Genomic DNA, 15,961 nt, shown 5'->3' with positions numbered 1-15,961 from the left:
TCTCTCTCTCTCTTCTCTCTCTCTCTCTCTCTCTCTCTCTCTCTCTCTCTCTCTCATTTTTTCCTCATTCCTTCCAATCTCCTTCTTCCATTTCTCGGGGGAGGTGTGGGTAGACGATTCTGAGTGGACTCCTGGGCTGCTCGGTGGCCCTTCCCCTGCCTGGCTGGCGTTCCTGGCACTGAGCGTGCTGGCCTGCGTGTCTTCACACACACACACACACACACACACACACACACACACACACACACGCTCGCTGCGTCCTTCTCTCCCTGACACACGCTCTCCCCTCACAAAGATGATATTTATAATGCCTGGGGCCTTTCCAAATGCCAGGACTCTATTTGGGAACACACTCGTGCCTCCTGCTTGGAACGGACAGAATTTTCCACCGACTCAGAGCTTCGAACTCCTTCCTGAGGAGAGAGATGTGAGTCTCTGGGGCCCCAGGCCATGTGTCAGGGAGCGTCAGCTTTCTGCCCTGAGGGTCACGCTCCCTGAACACTTGGTGAAGGCCTCGCAGCCAAATGTGGTCGCCTACCTTGTCCTGTGTGTCTTCCAGCCTGGCGGGGGACGGGCATCTGGAGTGGGGCGGGCAGGCATCCGTGGGACGGACCCTTCTGTCTCCTGGGCCTGGAGGAGGAGAGGAAGGTATTAAACCCAGCAGAGCCTTGAAAGGGTGAATCGAACCTCTCACTCAGTGTCTGAGAGTCAATCTGGCACCGCAGACTCTCATTTCCCACCCTGGAATCAGGGCTGCCTTTGAGCATAGGTAGACTTGGGAAGTTGTTCGCTGCTTTGTATTCAACTGCTCCACAAAATGTCCTTAACAGAGTTCACACTCTTTTTTTTTTTCCAGCACTGGGGACCCAACCCAGGACCTTGTGCATGTTAGGCAAGCACTCTACCTCTGAGTTACACTCTCAGCCCCCTCAATACAGCTCAAAGATAGTCATTCCATTATGGCCTCAGAAACTCATTCCTGTGAGAGCTGATACGCTGGATTTGTTTCATACTAAAGTGGGAATGATTAACCTTAGATTGCTTCTTTTTTTTTTTTTTGGTACTGGGGATTGAACCCAGGGGCACTTAACCACTGAATTAATCTGGATTTGTTCACATCCCCAGCTCTTTTATATATTTCATTGGAGACAGAGTCTTGCTAAGTTGCTTAGGGCCTTGCTAAGTTGCTGAGGTTGGCTTTGAAGTGGTGATCCTCCTGCCTCAGCCTCCCGAGTCTCTGGCATTACAGGTGTGCGCCACCACACCAGCTAGATGGCTTCCTTTCTTGAAAACAGTTTTATGAAATAAGAAGTATGCGTGTGTGGGGGGGACTATAGCTTCAGAGGGAGCGGGAAGAGTTGACTCTGGTTACTTTCCAGGAGGTGATTGCTCAGTTCCAACTGGACTTTATATTGATCGGTTCTCTCACTGTCACATGAGCGCTTCTTTGGCGTGGAGGGAGGACCTACAGGGGACCAGAGCTGTCACTCAGAGGATGATGTCTCGCTACCTTCCATGGAATTCATCAGCTGTCATTTCAAACTGAAGTCGAAGTGCCCTCCCTTCTACTAACAGAAAACCAATCTCGGGAGAATTCCAAAGCCTCTTCCTTTAGACGGGATTTATTTGACAAATGGATCCTGATTTCTAGCCGGGTGCCATGGTTCCTGTGTGTGTGTCACTGAGCCAAAGGGCATACACAGTATGTCACCTTTCCTCACGGAAGTATCATCCGATGTTAGCTGCTCAGTGAGCTCCTAGGTCAAAAGAGAGGTTCCACCGTCGGAAGAGCACCACTTCGCGGTCAGGGTGCGCTGTGCACATCAGTGCCGCTGGCCAGGGGCGCTCGGGAGCCTCAGGGCGCTCGGTGCCCTTGCCACAGGGTCTGGGTGAACCACAGTGACCTTCGCCTTTGACACAGCCCGGCTTCACAGCTTCCTTTTCAAGGCTGTAGAGAACAGGGACGAGAGGAGTGGGCCTCCCGTCACCCTCTTCCACCCTTTACCTCCTCAGATGGGAAACTGTGCTTCATCAGTGGAAAAAAACACTGTTTATAAATCAGAGGTAACAACCTCCTTGGTACCGCTAAGAGTTAATGTGACAAGCTATGGAAAGGATCGGGGGTGATACTGGCACCGACTAGTCACTTGACTATTGTTTGTTTCTTTTTGTCTGTCACTAGGCAGAGTTTTCTTTTTTTGCATTTGTACATTTAGATTTCTAATCCCTCCCTTCCTTCCTTCCCTTCTTCCTTCCCTCCTTCCTTCCTTCCTTCCTTCCTTCTTCCCTCCTTCCTTCCTTCCTTCCTTCCTTCCTTCCTTCCTTCCTCCTTCCCTCCCTCCCTCCCGCCCTTCCTTCCTTCCTTCCTTCCTTCCATTCTAGCAATTGAACCAAGGGTCTTGCACAGTCTAGTCAAGTGCTCTACCACTGAGCTTCATGCTCAGACCTTTTTTATCTTTTCTTTGAGACAGGGTCTTGCTAAATTGCCCAGACTGGCCTCGAATTTGTTATCCTCCTGCTTCAGCCTCCCAAGTGGCTAGAATTACCGGTGGGCACCACAGTGCCCTGCTCTGTGAATTTTTCCAAAATGTGTAAGGTCTTTGTTCAGATTTTTTCTTTTGCATGTGGATCTCCAGTTGCCCCAGCACTACTTGTTGAGAAGACTCTTCTTTCTACATAGAATCGCCTTCGCTCTTTCGTCAAAGATCAGTCAGATATTTATTTTTGTGTGTTGGGCTCTGTATTCTTTTTTGGTGGTGCTGGGGATTGAACCCAGGGCCATGTGCATGCGAGGCAAGCACTCTATCGACTGAGCTCTATCCTCAGCCCCTTGGGCTCTGTATTCTGCTGCACATTCCATTTGTCTGTTGTTTCCCCCACACAGGCTGTCTTGGTCACTGGAAAGCTGTTTAAAACCTTACCACCTTCTACCCATAGGAAGGATTCCAGGAGAGGCAGCGACTAGCCACAGTTGGTGAGCATCTCCCTCAGCTCTGATCCTCTCCCTCCTGTGTGGATTAGAATGTGTGATTCCTCCTCTGTCAAGTCAGAAAGTCAAAGCTACTGGGCCGGGGGCAGCCAGCGAATGGGAGGCTTGGTCTTTCTGTTGAGTGAGAAGCCTCTGCTTGTTTAAAAACGCCTGCTTGGGTATCTCTGCTTTTCTTGGCTTGAAGGGCCTCATCAAAACCCTAAGCTATTGGCAACACAAGCATAACATAGCCTAGTAGTTTGCTTGCTTTTTATTGATCAGTCTGGACATGCCTCATGATTGCCCATTATAACTATCACTGACATGATCTCTGCTTTAGCAAATGGTTCTCAAACTGTGCTTCCTTACTAGCAGTGTCCGCCTCTTCTAGAACACTGTAAGAAATGGAATTCTGGGGCCTGCCCCAGACCCATAGATAGAATGTCTGGGAGAAGGCCAAGTAATTTGTGTTTAACAAAAGAAAAAAGAAAAGAAACGAAAGATAAATTCTCAGCTTGAGAACCACGACCTTTGAGTTAACAGGTAGTTTCTCACTGGTTCGGCAGCAACGTTCTCACATGCATCCTCTCGGCTGCAATGACCCCTCTTCACTTCAGAGATGGAAAAATGGAGGCTTAGACACGCGTTGGGGAGGGTCCGGAGCCTGGCCCGCTCTGAGCACTTGTGGTCACTCTTTTCCTCTGCATTTCAGGTTCACCACAGGGTCCACATCTTGGCTGGCACCCTGGAATACTCAGATACTCAGAGCACTTCCACAGCCTCAGGAAAGAGAGCAGCCCAGGTCTGGAATGCTCTGCCAAGCGATGGCTGATTGACAGCCTGCCTCACCTCATTATCTTTGATTTATCTATCTGTCAATCCTAATCCATGTTGCTTGCTCTCAAGGAGATGCAGAACTTGGTATCTGCCTGGCGGGTGGTGGCTCTGGCTGCCAGACAGTGTAGGTAGTGGCCTTCTGGTGGCTGTAATTACTGAATGCTGCACGTGCCTCTCTGTGGTGCATGGATGCGAATGCTCACGTGCGCACACATGGAGTACCCCCAAGCCTTCTTACCCTCAAAGGGGTTCCTGGACATATAAAATTTACCTTATTTGAAAGTTTAATAAATACTGAAGTAATGTTTGAAATCCATTCAGACAGCCTTGTGATTTAAAATCAGACTGAACTTGCCATCTTTTGGAAAATATATTTCCAAAGATAAAAACTCAGCGGGTCAAGCAGGATCTATCTATTTCTCCCCACTGAATAGGTAGTACTAGTACACACATTAAATGATGTCTTGAAGGGGTTTATATTGCCTGAGAAAAGATTCCCAGGTTACTCATGTTAAGACTGAACACGTGGTCAACATGTGAACTGAGCAAGGTCATGGTCAAACTGGTGGAAAATGAACCAGCAAGATTTTGTGAGCTATTTGTTCCTGTAATAAAACATCTCCTTTCTAATAAAGTATTTCTGTCCTCTCTTTTAACCTTGGACAGTCTATAAAAGACAATGTCCTTCATTTGTAACTATTTAGTCTCTAAAAAATGCCTTGCTCTTACATATTACGGATGGGAATGTGGAATGGCACGGCTGTTGTGGAAACCACTTTGGCGGATCCTCAGAAAGGCAAACACAATTTTATGTGTGTTCATGACCCAGGATATTAAAATTGAAAACACATGTTCATACAGAAACTTGTGCACGAATTTCATAGGAACATTTTTCACAATAGACACAGAGTAGAAACAATGCAAATGTCCATTAGCTGAAGAACAGACAAAAAGTGGTGTCACCATACAGTGGAATATTATTCACCCATAAAAAGGATAAAGTACTGATACATGCTAGAACTTGGATGAACCCTGAAAAATTGTGCTAACTGAAGACAGTCAGGGTCAAAATACTGATTTTATATGATTTCATTTACAGAAAATGTATAAAACAGGCAAATTCATGAACAGAAAGTAGGTTAGTGGTGGCCAGGGTCTTGGAGAGGGGAATGGCAAGGGGCTATTAATGGGTATGGGCTTTATTTTCATTGTTTTTACAACCTTGTGAATATACTACAGCCATTGAACTGTACACTTTAAAATGATGAATTTTGTGGTATATGAATTAAATCTCAATAATTGATAAACAGCTTAATTGGACTCTATTGTGTCCTTTGGGTTTTTCTTTTAGATCAGCTCAGGTAAGTGGGAATGGTCTTCAACTTGAGTCCTAGGTGAAGAGAGTGTGGTGGAGCTGATTGCTCCCATTTGTCCTCTCGACAGATTTGCTGTAGGAGATTGTTATGGTTTGGATGTGAGGTGTCCCCCAAAGCTCATGTGTGAGACGATGCAAGAAGGTTCAGAGGAGAAACGACTGGGTTGTGAGAGTCTTAACCCAATCAGTGAATTAATCCCTGATGGGATTCACTGAGTGATAACTGGAGGTAGGTAAGGGTGTGGCTGGAGGAGGTGGGAATTGGGGGGTGACTTCGGGGTATATATTTGTATCTGGAGAGTGGAGTCTCTCTCTCTCTCTGCTTCCCGATTACGGTGATGTGAGCTGCTTCCCTCTGCCACCCTGTCCTGCCCTGATGTTCAGCCTCACCTGGAGCCCTAAGGAATGGAGCCGGCCTTCTATGGAGAAGACCTCTGAAACAGTGAGCCCTCAAATAAACCTTCCCTCCTCTATAATTGTGCTGGTCAGATCCTTTTAGTCACAGCGGCGAAATCGCTGAGTCAGACGGAGATCGACCACTGGAGGTGATAGTAAGGACTTAGAGGGCATCCGGAGAAGAACGAGGAGCTGGCGGGAAGCTGGGCCTAGGTACGAGCTGTGCTCTGCTCCTCCACTCATTCAGCAGGGCACCCTCCCTGGGCTCCGTCACGGCTGCAGTAGCACCAGCGCAAGAAGGAGCGGGGAACGGGAAGAGGCTATTAAAGATGGGCTTCAAGAAGCTCTGGTGAGCAGATGGGCTAACCAACAATACGATTGGAAGAGATTCGCCTGACATAGGAAGATACAAGGGATTCTGGCTATACAGGGAATATGTGAGTGGATGTGGGAAGAAGGCAATGCCTTCACAGCATTGTCCCCAAGGGCAAAGAGGCAGATGGCAGAATGACGGTGTGTTTGGGGGCAGCTGAGGAGGTGGCCGGAGTGGACTGACATCCTCAAGGAAAGGAATTGCTCAGTTCTTTGCTTTACCTTTTGTTAACCTTCTTTTGAGAGGTGGCACGTGCACTGAGGTGAAATTTTTGAACAGTATGAAAGGGAGCACAAGGGATAGTAATCCCCATGATACTCTTTCTTCTAATTGTCCTCGCCAGGTGGAATGCTCTGCCCGTGGTCTTCCCTTTTAATAGCTCAAATGTGTTCCCTTCTGCTTTGTTTTTGAGAAATTGGGTCATCATTGTTGGGTTGAGGTCACAGAGACTTGGAATGAAATTTTAAAAATTGAATTTTGTAAGTTGGGTATTTCTCATTTGCCCATTTCAGTTCAGTTTTGTTTGCTTCAACCAACTCTTATTGCATCTTTACCTTGTGGCAGGTATTGGATGCCAATTAATTGATTGCAGTGACATTAAGTTTGTTTCTGTTGCTATTTGTTTATTCTTTCTTTCATTCAATAAATATTTCCCGAGTTGTCTACCAAGTGTGAAGCTTTGTTATGTCTTGGAGTAACACAGTGAACAAGGTAGCAGCGCCTGTTCTCAGGAAGCTTATTGAGAGATAAGAAGTATGGTGATTAACAGGAGAAGCTGGTAATGGCCCACAAGAGAAACCACTCAGATATGTTCAAAGAAACAGCAAAAAGGCAAGGATGGGGCTGGGGTTGTGGCTCAGTGGTAGAGCACTTGCCTGGCATGTGTGAGGCCCTGGGTTCGATCCTCAGCACCACATAAAATAAAAGAAATGTTGTGTCCACCTAAAACAAACAAACAAACAACAACAACAAAAAGGCAAGGATGGCTGGACCCTGGTCAGGGAGCCTGTGAGTGGGCCTGTGTTCTTTTACTAGGACTGTGTTCTGGTTTAGAAATGAGGTGTCCCCCAAAAGTTCATGGATGAGACGATGCAAGAAGGTTCAGAGGAGAGATGTTTGCGTTGTAAGAGCCTTAACTCCATGGGTGATTTCATCCCGATAGGGGTTAACTGAGTGGTAACTGAAGTGGTAGGGTGTGGCTGGAGGAGGTGGGAACTGGGGCGTGGCTTAGGGTGTATATTTGTATCTGGAGAGTGGAGACTCAGTCTCTCTGCTTCCTGATGTAGCTGCTTCCCTCTGCCACACTCTTCTGCCCTGATGTTTAGCCTCACTTCAAGCCCTGAGGAATGGAGCTGGCTGTCTATGGCTTGAGATCTCTGAAACCGTGAGCTTTCAAATAAACTCTTCCTCCTCTACAGTTTGCTGGTCAGGTCATTTAGTCACAGCAGCAAAAAAGCTGACAAAACCAGCCTGCCATAACAAAGTAGCACACACCGGATCCTTTAAACACCAGAAGTATCTCTTCTCAGGGTCACAGAGACTAGAAGTCTGAGATCAATGTACAGTAAGGGTTGTTTCTTCCTAGGCCCATCTCCTTGGCTAGCAGAAGGCTGTCTTCTCCTGTGTCTTCACATGGTCTTTCCTCTATGTGTCTGTGTTCCAATTTTTTTTCTTCTCACCAAGATAGCAGTTGAAACAGGTGTGGTGGTGTGTACCAGTCACTCTGGTGACTTGGGAGGCTGGGGCAGGAGGATCACAAGTTCTAGGCTAGCCTCAGAAACTTAGTGAGACCCTGTCTCAAAATAAAAAATAAAAAGGAATGGGAATGTAGCTCAGAGGTAGAGTGCCCCTGTGTTTCTTCCCTGGGAAAGGAAGGAAGGAAGGAAGGAAGGGAGGGAGGGAAGGAGGGAGGGAGGGAAGGAGGGAAGGAAGGAAGGAAGGAAAGAAGGAAGGAAGGAAGGAGGAAAGAAAGAAAGAAAGAAACAAAGAAAGAAAGAAAGAAAGGAAGGAAGGAAGAAAGGGAGGGAGGGAGGGAGGGAAGAAAGAAAGAAAGAAAGAAAGAAAGAAAGAAAGAGAAAGAAAGGAAGGAAGGAAGAAAGAAAGGAAAGAAAGAAAGACAATAGTCTTAATGCATTGGGGCCCACTCATATGACCTCTTTTCTTTAATTACCTCTTTAAAGACCCAATCTCCAAATACCATCACCCTCTGAGATATTGGGGGTGAGGACTCCAGCATTTAGTTGGTAAGATCTGAGCACGTGCCAGATTTTGTAGGGTTTTGTCAGCTAAGGTAAGGAGTTTTATTTAAGAGTAATTAAGAGTCACTGGAAGGTTTTAAGCAGAATCTACAGACCTGGCTACTTTTGGGGAGCAAGCAAGTGCCTGGAGATTCCAGCAGGGAGGGGCCAGTCGTAAACGCAGATTTTGCAATCCCTCGAATTTATTTATCCACAAAAATCTTCTAAATAGGGGGAACGGATCAAGTGCAAACAGCCACTGTTGACTTTGTGTGAGCACGTTGCGGATCGCGAAGGTTCCATGCGCCACGGGGTCGTCATCAGAGACGTTACTGCAGACTAGTGGGTCAAAATCTCCAAGCATAAACAAAGGGGCAATTTTGGCCGGAGAAACTTCTACTTTACTTCGTTAACAAGCAAAGCTGAAACTGGAAAAACAAATTTTGTTTTGTAAACACAGGAGAGTCCTTCAGTTAGTGTAAGGGACATTAGTCCCCGTGGTGCTAGAGTTTAAAATGGTCTTGCAGGAATAGAAGCAGCAGCCCTGTTTATTGTGCAAATGTGTGTGAATATAAAAACCAAATTGAAAAATATTATTTATTTTATTATTAAGGTTCTATAAATATTGTTCTACATAAATATCACATTATGGTTCATTAAAAATATTTTTTAACACCTGAGTGGTACTCGCTGTGAAATGCCTGCTTCAGCAAGACTCTTTTGAGTTTTGAGAAAAATCTCTCTTTTCTCTCCATGTATTTAAAGACAGGAGCCGAGTTAACATCTGAGTCACAAATAGTCCATGAAACAGATGACTCCTCATCCTGTGACTTGATATTGCTATATCAAATAAAATTCCAAGCGAATCTCTTTTCTGTGCTTTTCTAAGCTATTTTCCTTCTCTGGGTTGTTCTGCTGGTTAATGTGCCGAGGCAGGTTCTTGGCATCCAGATGGTTATAATCTATATTTAGGGCCTGCCTTTGTGTTTGTGTTTGAATGTGCTACCATTCCCTTCCCTAATTTTAACACGAATGTTCCACAAGAGCAAATCGCCATTTATGTGTTACTTCATAACAAAATTGTTATGCTAATATGTCTTGATTTTTCGTGGAGATTTTTTTTAAAAAAATACACATTTTCTTTTTATTGGTCACCTATCCATAAACGGGGGATCATTCATTTGATAATATTTATCGACTTTCAGACTGAATAGTCTCTGTCCTGTCTTTTCTTGATGCCTCTTTCCGAGATGGACTGGGCACCATTTCGTACTTTCTTCTTGGTTTGTGGAAGTTCAGCAACTCAGTTAGCCTTGTAGAAGAAGGCATGGGAAAAGGAGCCAGTTCACCTTAGGCTAAAGGTTTCATTTTGCCAGAATAATTTTTTCCTCTAAGGTGAGGTGTGACTGTGTCATTCCAAACGCATAGGTTCTCTTAGGCCAAAGTGCTGCAGCAAGTTCATGGTTGAACTTTTCTAAGAAAACCGAGCATTAAATAAAGTTCAGGGGTAGTAGATTCAAGAGAGAAACACTCTGTTTTGTTGTCGCCACTCTCAAAACTATGTGGTAGGAGGCTTTTATGATGGGCATAAAAATAACAACTCCCACTTGCTTGCATTAGACAACATAAAGCAGTTTCTTATCTCTGTGCTGGATGTGAGTACTCATCATGGCGTCCACGGGCCAAGACCTCCTCTGAGCCTGCAGCACGTGGGCACTGGCACCAGGGTGCTGGGAAAGAGGCCTTGGGCAGGCTCTTGGGAATCTAATAAACAAAACCTGTGGAGCAACTTGCTGGAATCAGTCTTTAGCAAAAAAGGAAGATTTGAAGTTACACGTACTCAGAGGGTTTTGTGGACATTGGAAGGAGATGAGGGACTCACAGAGACCCTGTCTGCTGGAGAAAGCAGGCGACACATGCCTGGGCTCCATTGCAGCAGCCATTTGGACTCTAGAAATATCTGTGGTGCGGTTTCTCAGGGTCAGGGAAAGATCAGGCAGTTGATGGAGTGACCAGACTGAGCTGGATTGTGTCATTTCCCAGCACTGGGGTGGATTGCCCTGTGTTTCTGGATCAGGGCAGACGGTCAAACATGGCGGCTGGTGTTGGCTCTTTTGCACGTTGACAGAGACAGGCCTCTTGCCCCCATGCCACACGCCCCTGGCCAGTGCAGGTGTTGAAGGCACAACTGAGCCACACCTTTGACTTCTTTCTGTTGCCATCGTCTCTGCCTCCCACCCACAGCTGGATGGCGGCACTGCTGGCTGCCTTCCTACTGCTCAGTTTTCTAGTTGCCTCTCTGGTCTCTCTTCCTGAAAATGGTTGACGTTTCCCCAAGTTGTGTCCTGTGGTGCTGATCTATTCCCACTTTCCCTGTGCTCCCTGGACAACCTCACAAGTCTCCATCAGCTCTGCTTCTGATGGCTCTGAAATGAAATTGACAGCTCCAGGCTGGAACTCTGTCTCTGGCTCCACAGACACCTCAAACTCAACATATCTAAACCGCACCAGGACATTCCTACCCCCGAGACTGTACCTTCTCCGAGGTCTTTGACTCTGTGACAGTGGTCAAGATAACAGTGCTTATTCCAGGCTCAGATCCAAGCACTTGGCATGCTTTACCTCACGTAACCTCTTCCGGGGTCCAACACACAACTTGTAATTACGTCCCCATTTTACACACCAGAGGCACAAGGCGTATTGGGTCTTGCCCCAGTTTGACAGCTAGTCATGTGCAGAGGTGGGGCTGAATGCAGGCTGTGGATTAACCACTGTGCTGTGCTGCTGGCTCTTGGGCAGTTACCCAAGCCAGAAACGGGGACTTCATTTTGGATGCCTCCTCCCTGGTCCCATACCCAATCACTTTTACCTCTGGAAGAACTTGGCCCTTTCGACTTTTTCCTGCCTTCACTGCCTCTGTGCCAATCCAAGTTGCCACCTTTTCCCTGGGCACCTGCAGCGGCTTCCCAATGGCCTCCAGTCATCCTCTCCTCCCTCCTTTCCTCTCCAGGCATTTCCCGTATTACAGCCAAAAGAAAGCGTCCTTCTCTGAAATATAAATTCGAAGGTGTCATGCCACAAACTAAGATTTCCCCGCTGTCCTCAGGGCAAAGTCTCACATGCTCTGAACTCTGTTCTCTCCAGCCTCACCTGATTCTACCCCGGATCCTGCTCTTTCTGAACCTCTTCCCTTTCCTGGCTCCTGGAAGGCCCTGGCCCTCTCATCTCTTGGAGGCTGAGCTGTCTGATCCTTCCTTCTCTTCCCCTCTCTTTACCCGATTTGCTCTTAATCATCCCAAAGCCCCAGGGATTCCCACCCTGAGATCTAGAAATGGTGCCTTGATTGTATGTTCCAGCAGAGCTGCATTTGCCATATGCCCGACTCTGCTCCAAGCACTTAAAATCCATGAACTCATTGATTTTTACAATAATCGTATGCAGTAAGCCTAATTATTATTATGATTCTATTTAGCAGATGTGGCACTCTTTCCTAGTCCAGTCAGGACAACCAATGCCACCTGGGTAGCTTACGGGAGCCTCTGATGACAGTGGTATTGGACAGTAGAAAAGGCAAATAAGGCAATCTAGAGATGAGTGACAGAAAGAAGCTGCTTGTACAGGTTGGAGAGACAGCCAGGAGGTGATGTCACCAGAGCTGAGGGGCTGGGGCTGCTCAGCGGTGAACTGTCTCCCAGCGAAGATGCAGTTTCCATGGGAACATGACCTGGACCTTTGTGCCTTCCGTTCTCTAGCTCTAGCTTGGCACCCTTGCTTTGTGAGTGATGAAGTGGCCTTCTGCTTTGCAGTCGCCCCTGGAAAGTGGGTGTTCCACAGACTCGTTACTGGACTTAGGTCAATAGTGAGGTGTTGATTCAGAAGCTTTACCACTCTATCTGGTTCTGTGATGTCTTCCCTTGTCCAGGTCATCTATTTTCTACTCCTCTGACAGTTCAGAGTGACCCGGGCAAGGACAAGGAGCTGAATGGGTGCCCTGCAGCAGGAAGATGTCAGAGAGAATGAAATGGAATTTAAAAAGCACCATTAAGAAGTCCTTGAAGGTTTTCACAATTCACAACAATTATCATCACGTCTCGAAAATGCACATATGGAGGTAAGATGAGACGGAGAATAAGAATGGGTTCCCATTCGTATCGTAATAATTGATTTGGTGTACGCCAGGGAAGCAAATCACCTTCTCCGCCTGTTTCTCCACGTAAAGAAGAGGGCAAAGATGATTTTCACCGAGTGTGGGCAAGGTACTTCTTCATCATTAGAGAAATTTTGTACTGAATTTATTGCTGAATCAGCTTTTGGCATGCGGACATTGGCTTAAACTTTTTGATCTGCTGCCACAGGTATGTAGTCGGGAGTACTGTTCTTTTTTGAAGGTTTCCTCTTCTTGTAGCAGAAAGAGTTGGGCATCTTGTGAAAGCAGATGTGTATTTATTTAACAGATAATATGGATTATGTTTCCTTTTTCTCTTCTGATTATGGATCCTTTTTCTCTTCCGCTTACCAAGGGTAGTGCCAAATTAGCTACCCAGGGCTTGGAAGCATGTGGGACTTCATGAAATGCTTTTTAATGTCAACCTTACCATTGTGAACCACTGTTCTAGCCTGTTTTTTTTTTTTTTTTTTTTCCTTTCCACCTACATTTATATTATATGTAACTGATGGTCTCTTCCTGAGTTGTTTGGATTTTTGTAAGCTGTCTTCAGTCCTTCCCATGACAACAAAAATAAATACATAAATGGTTACAGCCTTGACTGTTTTGATGTAGACTTGCTTGCCAGTTTTGTTTTAGATATCTGAAGTTACTGACATGAATCAGTGTTCCATCACTTTATAGAATTAACTAATCTAACAGAGGCCAACTTATGGCTAAAAACTATGTGTTAAAATCCTGAGTTCCTAGATAATAGAAGTTGTAATTTAGAATTGATTGATCAAGAAATACATGTTGACACCTGACTTAATTTGGGGGATGTTTTCAAATGAACTTGTATTTTATTAATATGTGTACAAATGACAAGTCTATAATTTATGTACTGTGTTTTACTAATCACAACTGACCAATATACATTTCAAAAATAGTTGCAGGTACATATGGGAGAAACAGAGTCTTCACTGGGTCTCAGACCACATCAGTGAGCATATGGAAGACTGCTTGCAAGAGCTCCATAGACTCAGAGGCTGAGCTCTGCAGATTGGGAACTCTGGTGTATTAGTCAGTTTTCTGTTACTGTAATGAAATACCTGAGGCTGGATAACTTTATTAAGAACAAATTTAGCTCACTGTTCTGGAAGTTCAAGGGCATGATGCCAGCACCAGCTTGGTTCTGGTGAGGGCCTGATGGGGAACATTCCACAATGGAGGGCGTGCATGTGAGGGCGAGCTCAGACTACCTGATTGGAAGCCAGAGAGAGACGTAGAGTACAGACTTGCTCTGGTAACAACTCACTCTCCAGAGAACTGGCTCAGTGTCCCATGCGAACTATCTTAATCCCTTCCAAGGGCAGCACCCCCACTAACTTAATGACCTCCCTCTAGGCCTCGGTTCCTCTACCCTGCCAGACTGAGGACCAAGCCTCCAGCACAGGAACCCTTGGACAAACCACACCCACTTAGCGCTTGGAATTCTCCCTTTGGTTTGCTGCTGGTGTCCCCATGTGGGCTTTTGCACCAAGTGTTCCCTTTTCCTGAAAAATGGAAAACCATCAGTTCAAACTCACCCTGGAGTGGTAACAGTCCCCTCTGAACATTCCAGATAGGCAAGGACATCCCTTTGTTAAGTTTGAACAATGCTGAAACAAGCACGTTTGTACTACGACTTTAACTTCTAAGTGCGCTGATACAAATGCCTATTTTGTCAATTAGATTTAATTTATTAATTATATGTCCTCATTAATCAATAGATATAAAACAGGGATCTGCAGAGAAAAGGAAGCTGTAGAGAAAGGAGTCACTTGACGGCAGTCCCCCTGCTAGTTAGAGGTTGGTTTGAGGATGGATGGTATCTCGTGTCACTTAAGGGCTGTATGTGTATTTTACTTTAATCTTTTAAAGTTATCAGGGGGCTCGCAGTCACTATTTCTTCCCTTTCATCTTTTTCTCCAGTGAAGTCTTAGGGCTGAGCCCAGGCCCTTGCTCTTCAACATCTTTGGTTCCCACTGGGAGCTTGAAAGCCCCCACCATCTAGGCACGATAAGAAACAGAGGTCGCCCCCTCCAGAGCTCCAGACCGCGGCTTTTCTGCTACAGAGACTAGCACTTTTTGTGAACAATAACTGGCACGTCTGACCCACCAGACGTTTGTGATCATTCTGTGGAATTTACTAGAAACCCACTGGGCAGGCGAAGTTTCCATGGATGACCTCAGGACAGGTCGCTCTTAGACTCCAGGGCTGAGCAGCGTTCAGGAAAAGACCCTCTGGCTGGATCAGTGGCCCCTGGGGACACTTCCTAGGTCTGGGGGGGGGCGGGGGGGAAGCTGGCAGGCTCTGTTGCTTATGTCGGTCTGGATTTTAAAATTGAGGCCCTGACCTGGGCTAATTCTAAATTGTTATTCAGCCTGGTCTCTGGGTGGGGTCCCTGAGAAATTTTTGAGAGAAAATACAACTTGTTTTGTGAACTGAAAAACCAAGTAGCCCATTTTTGACTAAGAGGAAATAAAAGAAAAGAAGAGAAAGAAATGAGCAGAAATAAAAAGCAGCAGACACAAGCCCTCTTTCTTTCCTATGGGGCAGGATGGGCTAGGGAAGGACCATGGGAGGGGCATGAAGTTTCAGGGACCTTGGCTGAGTTTATTTTTAACACGAGTTAAAGGCATTCTCTATGTTCCTTCCTTTAAAAATAGACTTTTAACCTCTCGCAGCATTTTGACTCTATTCTGCCTGTGGGTAATACCCCTTTTATGGCCGGCAGCTCCCATTGGACTTTTTCCCACCACAGGCTTACACTGGCCGAGTAGATGGATGGAAAAACCCAGTTTTCTTCAGAGAGCTCCTGATTAGCATATGTACACAGCCTCTGTGGGCAGAGAGGCCCAGAAGCCCTGGCGGCTGCTATCTGGAACTTGAACATTCCTGCATTTTTCCAAAACTCGATGGTTAGGAAAAAGTCCTCTTTTAAACGTAGTTTGGGTTAGTAAAAGAGTCTTTTTGAAATGCCCTGTAATAAGTGATTGTGTTTATGAGCAGCACACATAAAAGCAGATCCGTGTGAACAGACCTGACAATAATAGCTGATCTCTGTGCTTGTTGAGGGCTTGTTACCTGCCAGACACTATTTCACATCTAGTTAATGCTTTGAACATCGTCTCAGGGCACATAATAGTACCAGTCCATTTTACAGAGGAACTTGTGCAAAGGGCTATTGAGTAATGTGTGAGGATTAGACAGTAGTGAGTAAGTTTGGGAGAAGGGATAAGATCATAATGGAAATGAAAAACCATCATTTAGTGATGACTTAGCCGTGATAACAACATAGTACAAGACATTACTGCCATGTTGGTGGTGGTGCTGGTGTAAAAACACCTACCACAGTGCCAGTCATATAAAAGTACAGCATATACAGTTATATGCAATAATAATACTTGGTGATAAATGACTATGCTATACATTTATTATGCTAAAAATATGAAGGATGTTTAAAGTCTATGGTTATTCATTGTATTAATCATCAGTAGGTACTTTTCAAAAAAAATTCAAAACTACCATGTGAACAATGTCCAAATGCCACCCATGTCACATGATATTAAGTATTTTCTGAAAAAA

The 15,961-nt window shown here is 45.6% G+C and overlaps 1 long non-coding RNA gene across 3 annotated transcripts; it reads left to right on the top strand.

The window, feature by feature from the left end:
* Window positions 1–245: 245 nt before the first annotated feature.
* Window positions 246–6,216, top strand: LOC306660652. Of its 3 annotated transcripts, XR_013763700.1 has the most exons (4): window positions 246–427; window positions 2,637–2,974; window positions 5,249–5,419; window positions 5,827–6,216. It is a non-coding gene; the product is annotated as an uncharacterized lncRNA (long non-coding RNA). The 3 variants fall into 3 exon arrangements; XR_013763701.1 differs by lacking the exon at window positions 246–427 and having other exon boundaries at window positions 2,401–2,974; XR_013763702.1 differs by lacking the exons at window positions 246–427; window positions 5,827–6,216 and adding an exon at window positions 5,565–5,732 and having other exon boundaries at window positions 2,401–2,974; window positions 5,249–5,409.
* The last annotated feature ends 9,745 nt before the right edge of the window (window positions 6,217–15,961 follow it).

The sequence above is a fragment of the Sciurus vulgaris genome (genome assembly GCF_902686455.1).
Source record: "Sciurus vulgaris genome assembly, chromosome: 5".
Lineage (NCBI taxonomy): Eukaryota > Metazoa > Chordata > Mammalia > Rodentia > Sciuridae > Sciurus > Sciurus vulgaris.
This window is presented reverse-complemented; position numbering and strand designations above follow the sequence as displayed.